We start from the raw sequence: 16,752 nt of genomic DNA, 5'->3' as shown, positions 1-16,752 counted from the left end.
GAAAGTGACCAAGTATATACAGAAGAGCAATTCCTAAGGAAAAATCTGTAAGGAAAAATTAATGTGGTGTGAAATCACCTTATATGCAGAAATCTTTTTTCCTGGATGGCCCCGAGTGACTTATGTTTACAGGATTTTTATAAGGAGAATTGTTATTCACAAGCACCTCAACACATGGGATTCAAGAAACTGAAAAACAGTAGCTTTTTAACTAATTGCCTTTCTCATGAACAACATCCAGTCTGCTTTTTTATTATAGATACCTATTTAATTCCACAGTTGTGGATTTGGAAGATTTGGATAGGAAATTTTGAGTGTATATTCCTGTAGGGCATTCACTGAAGCATGAGATTCATCTCTGAAGAGAAGCTTAAAGAACTTTTTTTTTTATTTTTTTCCTCAGAGACAAACTTTGTACGTGTAACAGAGCATTTGTCTCATATCATATATTCCCACAGGAAATATATATCACCTGGGTAATAAATCAAAACAGTTTGTCTTCAAGTACCTTCTACTTATTGTTTATACTTAAATGTTTTTTAAACTACCATTTAACATTTTCTTACATTGTCCTACTCTCCACAATGACCAAATAACTGAAAAGACCTGAGGCATCAGTTGCCTGAAACAATACATACCTGTCTTCAAACCCAAGCCTCTAAGTACACAGTTCCTTAAAATGTACTTTAGAAAGTAACATGAAGACCTTCAGCCTGCAATAAGAGAGAAAATAATTTTCTCATCCCAGAAACACTGAGGTTTCATAAATGCTTTTCTCTTTCCACTGGGAAGAACCCAAGAAACTTGCAATAGCATCAGGGAGAAAGGCAAAAAGCCACTGATCCCAGTGCTCGTCATTTCCCTGTGAATGGGTGGTGGCTTCAGACACAGGGTCCAAACTTTGGTAGTTTGGTTCAGGGCCAACCTGCACGGGGAAAACTCCAACCTCATCTCGAGCACTTGCTGTCAGAGCCAGTGTACTTCTGCCCAGAAAGGTCACTGGTATCTCTGCATCAAGATCTTGAAGGAAAAAGAGTTTGCTTCAAAATCCAGCTGTACTCCCACTCCCTCTTCACAAAGCAATCAATACAAAGTAGTCCCAGCATTGCTGAGAGTAAGGGTCAGTAAGACAATTCAGATACTGCAGAGCCCTCAGTGGGACCCAGTGCCTGCATGAGAAGAGGCAGTGCAGCAGTTTGTGCACATCTTTGCACCCTTCAAAGAAAAATAAAGCCCAGCTGACTATTCTGGCTTATATCCATGGCTGCCAGTGTTTCAAAAGTGTTTTGCTCTAGGGTTTTTTGAGTTTTCCCACACTGAGAGAAGAGGAGAATCTGGATAACTTATCTCACTTAAAAAGTACAACTAACAGGCAAATAAAGTACATATTTGTGTACTTGTGCTATGCCTGTGGGAATGTGCACAAGAGAAACAAAATGGATGCTTGGCTCTTTTGAACTGGAATTAGCAGTCAGGCAGCAGGTAGAATCATTTGCATTTCCGGTGTGCTCAAAGGAACTGCCTAGAGAAAGATAAACTGATGGAATTTTTTTTCACTTGTTTTATCTTCTGCCCTGCAAGAACTACTGTAGGGACAACAATTTATATAAATTAAATACCTGGATTTTTCCAGGTGGCTGACACTTCTAGTAGGAGATATTATTCTCAATGGAGAGCATTTTCACGGGTTTTTTTTCAATATATCTTTATGTATATTTTTTGCATTAGGCAGAAGATAAAAGAGGTTACAATGTCCCAGGCACACCAGTCATATGTAAAATGTGACCCCAACATTAAGCTCATCTACTGCATAGCCATGTTCATTTAACACTTTCTCTCATGCCTTTAAGGCAGTTTAAATGATGCCAGCACATTTTCCAGCAAGGAAAATTGACTCAGGAATAATATGAAATAAGATGTGGCAAAGAGACTGTTCTTCCCACCTTCCTCTCATTCCTGAAATTGTATCCTGTTCCTTAATCTTCACAATCTTTCCCAGCTTATATTAACATACTTACACTTTAAAAAAGTATAATATGACAATGACATTCCTATAAAAGTTTTCTGGCTTCCTACAGAATAGATATTGTTATAGACTTTTATTTTTAAACCAGGATAACAAAAGAGTGCAGTACAAAAAAATCTGAAAACCCTCCCTTGAAAAAAAATTTTCAAAAACTAAGGTGATGTTGCTCATGTGGTAAAATTTGCATAAGAGCAATTATCATGTTTTTAGAGCTTGCATTGAAGTAAGAGAAGTAACTAAAGCTTGTAGGTAATTTTCAACCTTCATAAAAACAGCCTGAAATACTTTTAATTTCAAAGCTTGAAGAAACTCTTGAGAGTAGACTTTAAGATGTGGAGGACTCAGCTCTGATGCCAGCCAAAAACCAGAATTTCCAGTTGCTTCTAAAGGCATTTCCAGCTCAGAACCAAGCAGAAAAGAGGCAAATGTGATCTGGAAGTTTAGATCATATTTGATCTGCATGGTTAAGACTCTAGTTTGAGCAAAGTAATTTTGCATAGCTTTGGAAGTTGATGCAGAGTCCTTCTTTGAGCAGGGATGACTCTGATTCCTAGTCTGGCTGCTGGAAGAGTGTTTTTTTTTAATATGAAATCGTGCCATTTCACAATGCAATGAGGAACTTGCATGCCTCCTTGTAGAGGCACTGCCACTTCAGTGGAGGGAATTGTCTCTCCTGATCCAGAGTTTGGAACACCAGTGAAGAAGTTTGCAATCTGAATATCTTATTGTGATCGTGTCCAATGTCATCTGAAAATTGGTGCTGAAAATTCCCAAATATCTGAAAGATCAGAGATTATCAGCCAAATGCACCACAAGCCCCAGACTGGCACTCTACATGCTGCAGAGCAAACAGAGAATGTGATAGGTCTTATCTAAGCAGGAGGCCTGACCTGGCACAGGTAGACTCTACTAAGTCTTAACAGGACCTGATTCACCTCACAGAGATCAATTACTCAAAATCACTCTTAATAAATAGAACTGAGTATTTTCCAACAGTCACATACTCGTCTTTTTTTGTTGGTTTTTTTTTTTTTTTTACATTTTTATTAACCACTTGCCAGCTGCTTTTAATTTACAAAAGCAAATAGGGGTTGATAGACAGATACTGTATCTGGTAGTAGTACCAAAAAGTCAGTTTACAGGTGTGGTGAAAACTGAGAATTCAGAAAAAAGAGTCCCCAACCAGGACAAAGTCCTTTGTAGCATAGTTTGTGTGACTTTAGACCTCCACTGGATCTGTAGGTTTCTTTTCATTTTTAAAGCTGAAAACAGGATTTTACTTCTCCCCTTACTTTAAGTAAACAGACTATTTGAAACAAAAATAAATGCAAAACCCCTAAACTAAGATTAAAACTATTAAAAGAAAATGCTGAATGAAGAGTGGGAGCTATGGAAAAGGGCAATGACCTACAATGCACCACAACAGGGAATTTTACAGGAAAAATAGCAAAATAGCAAAGCAGCATAAGTTTTATGATTTTCTCAGTGATGTGAAAAAGTGTTAATTGGAATTTACTGGTCAGTGCAGAATACATGTAGTCTTAAAAATTTATATACTGCAGTTCACAAAGGAAAAAAAAAATCCTAATTGGTTAATCAGCATAAAAATTCAAAAAGCTATAGAAAACCCTCCTTGTGTGTTATGCATAAGAGAGGGATTTACCATAGCAGTATAATTACAGTGCATATCTTAGCACCACATAATTACAGCATGTATTGTAGAACTGTAGCTATATGTTGGCTGTGCACTTTTTAGGGGAAAAGTAGGGAAAAATGTGTCAGTGCTCTTCAGCAATGGAGCAGCTGTGGGTTTTGAACAACACTCTTTTTCTTCATGTCAATTCCTGCCCGTCTGACAAATTATTCTCTACAGAGACATACAAGTCCTTAATTTGTTTTTACATTGCTAATAAGAAATTTACTAAAAAGGCAAGGAGTTCCAGTATGTTTTAGGAAAAGGTTAGGAATTTTGGAATTTGGAGACTATCCTCTTTGCAGACACCCATAAAGTAGGTTTTCCTTCATAGATGGACAAAATATTAAAGCTTTCATGATAAACTTCGAGGCTGTGAAATATGGTTTTGCTTTGCACTTGCATGAAACAAAGCCTGTAAGACATATTTGCAAACAGTGCCTTCATATATAAATTAGCATTTTAAAACTGTTATCTTTCCAGAAAAAAAAAAGTTGGACTTAAAGAACTACCCATGTTGAAATTCTTTTAACCTGATACATTATTCAATGTGTTTTGGATGCAATAGCAGAGCTTTTTTAAATAAAAAAAAACCAATTCTAACTATGTTCTGATAAACTCATCCTTCCCAGGACTTTTCCATCAATAATTATGCTAAAGAAAAGAGGCACAGCCTCTCCTCTGTACAGAGATTTGGTTTTTGGTTTATTGGAACCAGACATGGTATTTTACTGTAAAACATTTTTGCTTTGATGATCATTTTGTCATGACATGCCAACAGAGGGGAAAGGGCTGTTTTGAGAGGGGCAAGATAAGAAATCTTACTGTGTAAATTCTATGAAAATGTACCTTTGAATAATTGAACTACCTCCATGATATTCATCTGTAAAGAATAAATTCTGGTCTGTTCCACCAAAAAAATGTTAGTCTAAATATAACCTTAGTAAATTCAATGGCAACATGTAAGTGTAACTGAAAAGCTCTATTAAAAAGTGGTTTGTACTGACAATTAAGAGTAATTACATAAAACCTTTTTAACATTCCTGTCAAAAACCTACTTCTTTAATCTACAGCTAATCAATAAGGTGCTTTATACAGCTTTAGGTGTTAAAATATCAAAAACATTTCTAAAACTACCAGAAAATAATTCCCTCAGAATTCAGAAGGATTCTAAAAATCTTCCAAATGATATAATCTTTGATATTTCAAAAATTTCTATGAATCCTACCCCATCTCTGCAGAACTTCAGTGTATATGGCTAACTTAAGATATCAAGATGAAAACGGATCTGCAAATTAAACTGTTGTTAGCTGGCACTCTCCCAACATCATTTTTTTCCTTATACCTCTAGTTCACTAAAATTAAGACAAAATTATTCCTGCTAAGTTTTAGACAAGTGAAAAACAGTCCCAAAGTCAGTGGAATGAAATATGTCAGTAAAATTCACCATGTATACAGTTCATAAAAAATTATTGTCTCAGGGACTAATCTTAAAAGCTGAAGCAAAATCGTTTGAACATATGCAATAGCTGTGGGTGGTGAAATACAGTGGTCCTGAATTATGCAAATTTGTCTTGAAAAGTCTGGGGGGTAATGCAATAATTCAAAGCATCTGCTACTTCTGTTCACCTCCAATTAATGACACTTTTTTGTAGCTCTCATCCAAATTTGGATCTGTTTCCTGCTGGCAGGCCAAACCCATTTCCTTGCCAACAGTGCAAATACCCTCAACCACTGTGCTGGGAATGGAAGTGCCATGTGCTCTTCATTTTGTCCTGGGTTGCAATAACCCAAGGGTCATATTAAATCTAGATAATTCTGACTCCTTGAGGACATACATTATTCATCCTGACTCCTACTAGCATGACTTTAGAGTATCCTTTACTTTTTCATCTCAATACTTCTTGTAGGATAGAGGTCTGTGAGGGTTTAGAACTAAATCAAATGCTGAAACCACAAGGAGGACGTTTTACCCAAATAAAACTGGATTTTTTGCACCTCTTTTCAAAGCTGATCAGGATCAGACAGCAGAATTCCTGCATTTTGGATCATTCTATGATGATGTGGATCACTGTGACAGTTCCCACTATGAATCTCACAGACGTTTCCCCTCCTATACCCAAGACAACAAGAAAGAACAGAGTTGAACATATGCACTGAATAATCCAGTTCCAGTTCTCACACTTCTCCATTGTACACCAGTAGCAGCAGGAGCAGCAGAAGTCCATAATATGCATGTTCTGCTTATGAATACCACGACATCATGGTAAAATAACAAAGCAAGCAGGTTAGGTTAAAATGAACTCTTCTTTAGTAAGCTTGAGTTCATTCAAAAACTTATTATATTCACAGTAGTGTAAAAAAGTCTTCTCTGTGGGCATTTAAATTGTTGTATTTCAAAAACAGCATATTCCCTAAATTGGCCAGCTACATAGAAAGGCAATGCAGTTTCCTTTAAATCCCAACACGCCTAAATACAATTCATATGATGCCTGTGAAGCATCATTGCAACTTGCCAGCTCAGAGCAAATCCCTCTCTTTGAACACCTTGTTGTGATGAGAGCTGCCTGCCAAGAAAGCTCTCAACATATGGATTGGAGCTCTGAAGAATGTCTTTCTTGACTTAGAGATGTCTTTGACACCACTTTCACAGTAAGACTTGTAAATCCTCCTGTAATTTTGAGGAAGGATAAGAGATGTGTCTGCAAATGCACCTGATCAAAATATAAGCCATTCCAGAGGTATTTCCTAATCACCCCTCCACATTTCCCAAAAGATAAAGAAAGTGTATTTCACTGATGCCTACTTTCTGCCTTAAAGGGTCAGCCACTCTGCCCTAAAGTATGCAACATTAAAAAAGAAGTATCTGCATAAATAGCAGGATCTATCAGGCGTTGTTCAGATACTTCTGAAAGCAAATTAACAGCTAGGATTTTGTAATGACTGGTTTTGTTTATCTCCCATATAACAGCAAGTCTTAGCCCCTTTCTGTCCTGTAGGCTCATAGGGTCTTTTGAAAAGGTACTTTAATTCTAGGGTAGAGACTGTGTACAGCCATGGTAAAAATGTTATTGGAATTTTTTATATTTAATCTTTGAGCACTCTAGTTAAGTCTCTGCGTGGAAGATAAGATTGCAGAAGTACAACAATAATTGCTCATGTAACAGGAGTTTTCTCCTGAACTCTTAAGTGACCCAAGACTGGCTTTGGGCAAACCTTAAATGGTGTATCTAAACAATGAGTTTCCCCCTTGGGCTTGCAAATCAAGCAGGAAATCTTGAGAATTGTCTATCTCACAATAATTCCAGCACTTCCTGCTCCAAGACTGATATACCACAACAAGGACCTTCTTTGTAACTCAGCCTATTTATTTCTACATCATTTTAGCTGCAAATGGAAGGGCAGTGCACAGAAAAGTGAAAATAAAACCCCAAGCCCTTTGAAAGGATATAATATTTCCAGAAATCATTTTTGAACAGATGTTTTTCACCAGTGAAGTTGGTGGGCGAACATGACAAAATGTGTTTTCTTAAAATATGATGTTTTTCCAAAACTGAAATATTTTGTTAAATTACATCACTTTAGATAATATTTGATAGAATTTTGTCTGAAGTCCAGAGTACATTGTTTTTCCAAAAATAATTAAAGAGATTTTAAAAATTGTACATTTGATGAAAAAGCATATATTCTGTGTAAATTCATATTTTTTCACTAACCATTGAAAGAATTTTAATTCAGGTGTTGAATGGAGAAAAAACTAAAAATACAAATATCCGTGGGGGCAGAAAATGTTTATCTTCCAATCCATTCTGTTTCAGTTTGTAAGGGAGCAGCCAGAATAAAACATTATACTGTATCATCTTGAGATTAATTTTATACAACTTTCTGATGCATAAGATAGTCATTAGCACAAAAAAAAAAAACTTTTTTCTTGGTATGTCCAAGTGCAATTTTGGGTTTGCTGCTTGTTTTTCTTGCAAAATTGAAATATTTTGTAGAACCACTAAAGCTGTGTAAAATGCTTAAGGCCACAAAGTTGTAAAGACTCCAGGTTAAGAGGCAATATTGTACCCAGCAAGTTATGACATTAATTCATTGTGAGTAAGCAAAAATGCATTAATTTAACCACATGTTTAAAACTTTCCGGGTTGCTGTCTGAGAGAGAGTACTGTGATACCAAGGAGAGAATCTTCCTGTACAAAAATATAAACATCAATTTAATGTAAGTATTGTATGTCTGGCAAAAATGCAACAAAAGATTGCCAAGAGATTCTATGTTCTCATCTTCCATAATGTAAAGCCCATATGGAGAAGACATTTATCTGACAGCCTCAAAAATGAACTCTATTCACTTGGGTTCTGTCAATTACCAAAACTACATTCCATAGTCCCTTGGACAGGGTATTCACAATTGAACTGCAAAAAGACGTGAAGAGTTTGTATTTGTAAGGCTCATCTTGTTTAAAAGTGACCCTTAAAACTCTGATGAAGGCAAGATGGTTTTTCTTTAGAGTTTTCTGGTACCTGCTCAGGATCAGCAAGTATTAGACTTTTCAGATAACCTTATGATATTCAATCTTCCTACAACTGTAAGTCATATAGACAAAACCACATACAGAGAGAAAGAAGTAAAAGGAGACCCATGGGACTTTCTACCATTTGTTGCTGAAAAACAAAACCAGCTCTAATTTTAAACAAATATTCAAATTTGCATGGTGGTTCACCCATTCCTAACTCAGATGGAAAATGATGGTATTTTTTTTCAAATGAGTTAAAAACTAATAAGGGGACTAACAACAGTTACACTAATAGCAATAAGAGCAATAAAGAATGATCATCTAAAAAAATAATTGAATCAAAGTATTTCTCTAAATAGAATATTTTTATTGGTATTTAGCCTGTAAATGAAAATCTTAGTTAAGGTACCAGTTCCTGGTCTTAGTGGCTCTAAACTAAGTTGCATTATTTTAAAAAAATTATATTTATCATTCATTTGTGATAAAGTAACATTTGCTTTCTATCAGAAATTGTGTATTAGAAATCATATATTATTTTGTCTCTAATGAATATTTACTATTTTCAGCATTCATCTGTACATGAATAACTACTTTTATTAATCAATTAAAATGTTAAACAATTATCACCCTACAGTTCTCATCAAAATAAAACTTTTTAAATCTTTGAACTTTAACCACATATATTTCTTGTTGTGGAGAGGGGTGCAGTCTAAATTTAGGTAATGTTATGTGTGTCAGCAATGTATCTGTCACAGAATAAGTTATACTTTAACATAAATGATCAGATTCCTGAGCTATGTAAAAAAACCTATATTCTGCAGATACTCAGTAAAATATTTCAATTTGTCTTTTTAAATACAAAATTCCTACTTCAATAGCACTTTTTCTATCTTATTTTCCATTCTGCATACTATTCCAGCTCACTGAGAGATAATTGCATGAAGCACAAGATGATAAATATAAATAAGCCATAGATTAATTTTCCTTACCTCAGGCTTTCTCTCATCTTCTCTAAAAGACGCTATCATTCTTGCGACCAAAATTGTCTCTAGTAATGCAGACATTTAAGGTCAAAATCTAAAAGACCTCGACATTTGAGACCTTAATGCATTCTAGAGGCAATGCACAAAGTCCAAAATAAATGAAAGAAAGAGATGCTACTTTTAAAGAAATGTTACTTTCAAGAACTCGACATCTGTACAGGTATCATTTACTGCTGCCACAAAGACCTTCTGCTTCCCATCTAAGAACATAAGGGGTGATGAATTTCTTAAAATTACACCATAAACAAATAAAGATGGGTATAATTATCTGGATCTGCCTTAGGAATTACAGTATTATTTGATACCAAGAGGTTATAACATCCACAGACAATATCTATCATTTTTGCCTTTGAAAGAGCCTTAGTGTATCAAATTCAGAGAGTGTTATGAAGCTGTGCATTTTTATCCCAAGGCAGAAGTAACATATGCAGGAAAAAAGAGACTGTTCCACCTTTTATCACATATATGCAGGAAAAAAGAGACTGTTCCACCTTTTATCACATATCAGTCTCTTCTCTGTGGATGTTGCTGATTCAAAGCAGTCAAAATTGAAACAAAATTCTGTTTTCTCGACTGTATCTTCTTTTTAGTGATAGTGCTAATTAACACAGGAAGAATTTTAGTACTTTTTGTAACTGTTGGCTCCTTATGTTTTTCTTCAAGCGGGTAACAATACTATAAATACCATCATGTTTGATTAGCATGCCTTTAAAAAATAGTTTATTCAGATAGCAAAGAGAGAAAATTTAGAATCAAATAATGGACACAAATATTCACCTAAAGAATAATTGCTCCACCTGAAACTGACAATGCTTTGAACTGTCTTTCATGCCAATCCTCAGATCCTGTGTTGAGAAGTAAGTGCTGGAAAATATATTTACCTAGAAGAAAAAAAATTCAAACAAAAAAAGATCACAATGTGAATTTCCCCATGCCAGGGAAATGTATAGGCCCCATTAATGTATAGGCCTAATGCACAGGCTTTGTCCCACAGTCAGTGTAGTTTCTGGGGATAAATTAATATTTTGAAAACTGAATTTAAATGGTCTCCTAGATTATGTCTGGTATGTTCTGCATTTCTTAGGGCTGGAGCTCTGAGGAGGCAAACCAAATCCCACAAGACATCTGAAAAATTTTAGCAATTGTCAAATGAGAAAAGCAGAGGATGTGTAAGCAGAGGCAGATTATATTTCTATATTATTTAATTATTAATGAATTTTCAGTATAGTGATATATTACAGCAAATGTCAGTAACATTTTCTTCCTTGTTAAGCCAAACATCAGGGAGGCAGGGTCAGCGTGTTTAATTATTTGTCTAGTTGTCTACTTTTAATGCTCCACTATATCTGAACAAGCAGCAGTTTTCAAATATTAAAACATGTGTGAATGTTATATGAATTAACAGGAAGTTTTTTTAAAAAATGGAAAATAACTTCATTTTCTTGATTATTTATTCTTGTTTGTAATCACAAGTAATTGCAGTTGATAATTCCCTGTAATATTGACTCTGGCTCTATCTTGAAAGCAGTTGTATTTCTTGCCTCTACTGCTCCTGAAGAAGAGTTGTCACACAATCTTGTTCTGATGCTTAAGGACATTTTTCTCATTTCCTTCCGATAATAATCCATATGCTAATTTTCACTTGTTCCTGCTTTAGTTAAATAGCACATTAGATTTGTGGATATATCTTCTTCCTCCATCTATTATTTTATATCATAGTGACATCTTCTTTTTTTTTTTTCTTCATCATACGAGTAATGCCAGTTCTGTGACATGAATAATTTTCCCTACAAAACTTCTACCCACTGTGTTCAGGTCAACAAATGAAAAATTTAAAATCATTCATCTCAAGTTAGTCCTTACCTGAAGTCTGCTTTTTGGCAAAACAGAAAGCAAGGTATAAAAATTATACTATTTCTCACTTTCCTTGGATTTATTAATGACTTTAGATTATATCTTAAGGTCTATTTTCTGCAATTTTAACTAAGAAATGCTGATTCAATTAGAAAAGATGACCACTACTGTAAAATCCTTTCCCTTCAAATCACTTTTACCAAAGCAAATAAAAAGAATGTACTAAGAAAAAAAGCCTATTTAGGGTCTATACTCAGCTATGACCAGAAGCAGAAGAGCTGGAAATCTTAAAAGTAATCATCCCCCTGAAAGCCTTTGCAGCCCAACTCTGTAGGCTCCAGAGGATCAGATAAACATCTGAACTTTTAGACACTTGTCCACAGTTTACCCAAATTCCAAGTCCTTTGGGGTCACCCATCATTATGAATTTCCTTATTTTTATGTTTGCCAGACCCTTTTAACCCTAAATTTTCAGAGCTTCATAGAATTTAAGTGCTCAACTCCCACAAAATCTAAAGGTTGTGTGATTAAATTCCACTTAACTCCAAAAAGATAGAGTTCACTATTACTTAATGTATAACCCTGTCTAAAAAATGTCATTAACATATACAATTCACACAACTGTGGAAACTCTAGTATCCCCTTAAGGTGAAGCTGCTCTAGTCTTGCTCTGTGTATGAATGTGTCAATTTTTCCTCCATTTATGACTGCATATTAAAAAAAACTACAAAACGAACCAGAAAACCCCCCACAAAATAAACCTTCAGTGTGTCAAAACTCTTGAACTTTATGAAGTACAGGTTTTGTAAAATGCCAAAATTTGCCAAGTTCTTCTATTTTTGTTAACTTAATGTGTTATTTAAAAACATAATTTTTAAAAGAAAACAGGATATACTTACATGTACTTTTATGTGTTTTATTGTTTTAATGTCTTAGACGCTAATAAATGGATCTACTGATTGTGTCATACTTAGCAGCATTTTTCATGTTTGAAGCACAATTTGATCACTTTTGATGTAAAACCAGGTGTGTCTACACATACTCACAGACTGGGTAAATGAGGCACCCATTTAAGATATTTTTGCATCTGAATTCCTGAAATTAGGAACATAAAATCCTCACAAAGGGCCTAACTTACTTTGTTTTCAGTACCCAGTTTCTATCATCTTGTTCAACACTAATCACCAAGTACAACAAATCTTCACAACACAGTCTATTGTTTGATATTTAAACACTGTATCTGTCTTTCCAACTGAGAGCTGAGATGATCACACTTCAGGTCTCTTCTACAGATATTTCAGAAAAGAGCAAGAGGAATTCCGAGCTGCTCCATGAATATTCCTATTTATTGCACTATTCTTTATTGTGTGGACACATCTATTTCTCTCTTCTATTTCTTTATCTTTGACCAGAAATACTTTTGAAGATGGGATGGCATATAACAGTTTACATTTTCTCAATAATCAAGGCTGGTAGGAATTTCTAATATAGAAATTAAAGCTGTTTTTAGTTATGTCTCTTAGAAGGCTCAACCTATTCAGCTCCAGAAGTGCTATCAAGAGTGGTGTATTTGTCAAAATGAAAATACTGAGCTCTGATGAATAGAAAATCATTATGGAAGGCTGCTGTGGCCACAGTCCTGCAGAGACTTGCACTTGTTCTGGGCTTTGTGTGTTGGGATTAGTGCCTTCAAAATCGATGTGATTAATAAATGCAGTGCCTCACAGTGTGTGTGTTTGAACAGGAATGTAAGTTATTGCAGGCTTGCCTCAATGAAACAGAAACTTTCTGAAAGTTTCAGGTTTCTCTAGGGAGAACTTCAGAAAATGCAAACAGACTAAACTGAAAAAATAAAATAAATCTGAAGCGCTTTTCCAGTAACTGCAGGAATGGGGAGGGTGTCAATTTTAAAAGGTAGAATTTAATAAAAAGAATAGGATTAGCTGAAAAAGCTCTTAAACATACCTTTGCATTAAAAAATAATTACAAGAAGTTCTGTGAAGTCTGATTTTTGGGTACATGGAGAATTCAATTTATGGAATTAAATCTAAAATTGTGTTGTCTAGACCTGTTGAGGTCAGGATGCCAAGATTCCTAAATGACTCCTAAAAATGTCTTTCATATTTTTTCAAATTACTTTCCTGATCATTTATTCAGCATATTAGATGGAAAGAAATAAACCACTAAAATCCAAACCCCATCATTCCCCTAAAAAATGGAGAGAAACAAAAAGTTTGTTACAAACTGATACAAAGGCCACTTTTATACTTAATATCTCTAGAGTAGTTACCATTTATTTCAGAATAAAACACATCCTTTCAGGAGTGTTATAAGTTTGAAAGACACAACATACTTAACTGTGATTCTAGCTCCATTTCTGCAATAATCTAAGTATGTCCATGACAATATTTCATTTTTCTTTTATGAGAACAATGTATTACTTTGACATCAAAGCTTAGTTACACCAAGTGACAAAATGTTAATTTGATATTGAAGGGCAGCATTATTTTTAATTGAATGGCAAAACAACAGTGGTTAGAATTGCAATGCAGAAATTTGTTCTAATATGACTTCTTTTCATTTTATAGTACATTTGTTTGCCAAATTTTATTCCTATTGGCAAATTAAAATGACAAACTAGTGCACAGCCTTTCATTATTTTTCAATTCCCAAAACTGCATTAAAAGGCAATATTTACATCCTTAACTCATTACGATAAAACTTTGTGTCATGGCAACAAAAAGCAGTAAATTTGTGTTCAAAACTTGCTGCAATCATTTCTGCAATGATATCCAGTTACATTTTTGTCTCTCTCCTGTTGAATACTCCTTCTTAGCTTCAGCCATCTTACTGGAGTTCATCACAGTTTCTGTGCTGATGTTAGCAAGGAACAAAAATTAGATTGCTTCTAAATGGATGTTTAAATTGGATAATGCGCAAAATCTGTCTGTGTGAGAGAGCAGAATGATAAATGAGCATGCTTTAAAGTGGGAAGCCCTCCAGGTCATACGGCTGCTCAAATCCCCCTGAAGACTGGGAGTGCATCAGAGACATTCTGTAGTGATAGGTACCAATAGTAATCACTTTCCAGCAAAAAGATAAATGAAATAAATATTCAGATGGAATGACACAACATTAAATAGTTCTGATGTAGCTAGAGTGTTTACCACTTTATTCAGACTTTATTTTGAAAGGAAGGAAAATAATTTTCTAAGATGCTGATGTAGAGGGGAATTGAAATTATGTGATTGATTGATTGATTGATTGATATTTTAAATTGTAAAAACTTTCATCAAAGTTAGTTCAATATATGTCTGTGAAAGTGCTTAAGATTTTGATCCCGCAGAGTTTTCTGTTTCTGATAAAGTGGTGGAATGTCTTCCACTGAAATAAATAGAAGCCACTCTGTGCTGGGGGTAGTAGAAGGGCAGTATCAGGAAGAAAATTACCTTTTCTGTAGTTGTGCTGTACTTATAGTACTTGTTCAATACACTGCAGTTGTGATTGTACTGAGACCACTATCAATTCCAAAGAAATAAAAACTAACAAAAGATTCTGTAGAAGTAACAATTAGCTTCAGCATAAAGAAACCACGAGGTCAGCCCCAAATGCCTTTCCTCATGTCAAGTCACACCTAATCACAGCGAGAGGAACCCCATCGATTTCAGTGAGAGTGTTTCTACTGAGGAACTGCTGGGGTTGAAACACACAGGAATCTGCTCATGAAGTGTGAATGGTCTGTATCACAGAGCTTCCATAATCTCTGTATAAACACACTGTAAATAGTTTATACGCGCTAAGGTGAAACATCCATAGTGCACTAAGCAGGTCCAACTTGCAGTACTTGCTCTCTTGGTGAAGAGTGCTGGGGTTGTCCTGCAGCAAACACTGGGAGTTGGAAAAAAGGTCAACAATAGTTATAAAATAAAGTTCTACCATATGGTAAGTTATCGTTTTCATATGCTGTGAAGCACAGACAGGCCATAGAGTGAGTTTCAGAGTAAAACTGAACCTTCTAAATCTAAGCTGAGCCCAAATCAAATCAATCATTAAAAGCTAAGTGAACTACAATTAAAATAATTTTTTTTCTCTTTCTAGGTATCTATCTTGTACTTTTCAGGCAGGAATTTTAACAAACTGAGTAAAGAGAAGGTTTTTATCATATTATTGGTTCAAATAAAATTTCACAAGGTATCTAGTCTCATATATATATATATTTATATAAACTGAATTGGCAATAGTCAAGATAGTCAAAACAGTAATTTCTCCTTCTCTGCATGAAGCTTAGCATCATGGGCTATGTAAAACTTCCTAAGTCCTTTGCAAGTGACATTTTAATATATATTACAGATCAACAGAATGGATGGGGTGGGAAGGAAACTGGAGGTCATCTGGTGTAACACCCCTTAGTGCCAAGCCTGTACACCTAGATAGAGTTGCCTGGGATCATAGCCAGGCAGCTTTTGAATATCTCCAAGGAGGGAGACTCCACTGGTCTCTCAGCAATCTTTATCAGTGCTCAGTCACCTTCACAGTGGAAAGTGTTTTCTGATTTTCATAGGGAACCTCTTCTGCCTCAGTTTGTGCCTCTGGTCCTGTCACTGTGCACCTCTGAAAGGAGCCTGGTTCCATCCTCTTTACACCCCCCACCTCAGGTTTGCACACATTTATGTGATCTTTCCTGAACTTTCTCTTCTCCAGACATAGCAGTCACAGCTCTCTCTGCCTTTTTTAATATAAGTTCCAGGCCCTTGCCATCTTTGTGGCACTTCACTGGGCTCTCTCCAGGGGCTCCATGTCTCTCCTGTACTGGGAATTGCAGAATTAGACACGGGACTCCAGATGTGGCTTCAGTGGTGCTGAAGGAAAGGTTGACCTGTCTTTCTAAAATGTTAGAAACATTTCTCCTTATGCAGCTCAGGGTACCCTTAACCTTTGCTGAAATGTTCAATGTGTTGTCCACCAGGCCCCTCAGATCCTTTTCTGCCGAGGTCATTTACAGACAGCTGGCCCTCAAAGATGCAGTTACTAAAAATTATTTTTCTTTCCTCTCTACTTGAAGAATTCAGAAATGCAAAAAATTCTGTCACATAAACATTATAGTCTTTCCTTTTAGAAAATCTAAGAGGGACAAGTGTCTGAGACTCCAGCTTTACACCACAATAATTTGGAACTAATGGACAAATGAGAGTCATTGGAAGAATATGCCTAATTAACTACTGTTCAGTGTACAAGTACATTTGAATGATATCTCAATGAGTTATTTTAGCAATTCACCTTAAAACTCTAAGGACAGCTTAATAATGGTGCACAGAAGTCATTAATGTTTGCATGTTTGTCTGGATTCAAAACATATCTTTTCATAAATCCACAAAGATTTTGCAGGGCAGCCAGACAGAGATGATTCAGCCCTTTGGTAGTGAGAGCAGCAAAGGCAAGCCATCCAGACTGCAGGGCAAAAGCTGGGAATGAAAGAACATGGAAAACCTTGTGTCTCACAAGAGCTCCTTTGTGCAGTTCAGCTTAGTCCACTTTGGGAAGCAGCCTGTTTAGGTTTGTCTTCATGGAGACTTCACATTGTTTTGCAACAGCTTTCCTTGGCAACAGTTCAGATTGATT

Source organism: Fringilla coelebs (genome assembly GCF_963513975.1).
Source record: "Fringilla coelebs genome assembly, chromosome: 1".
In the NCBI taxonomy this organism is placed as follows: Eukaryota; Metazoa; Chordata; class Aves; order Passeriformes; family Fringillidae; genus Fringilla; species Fringilla coelebs.
The sequence above is the reverse complement of the archived record's forward strand: the minus strand, read 5'-3'. Positions refer to the sequence as shown.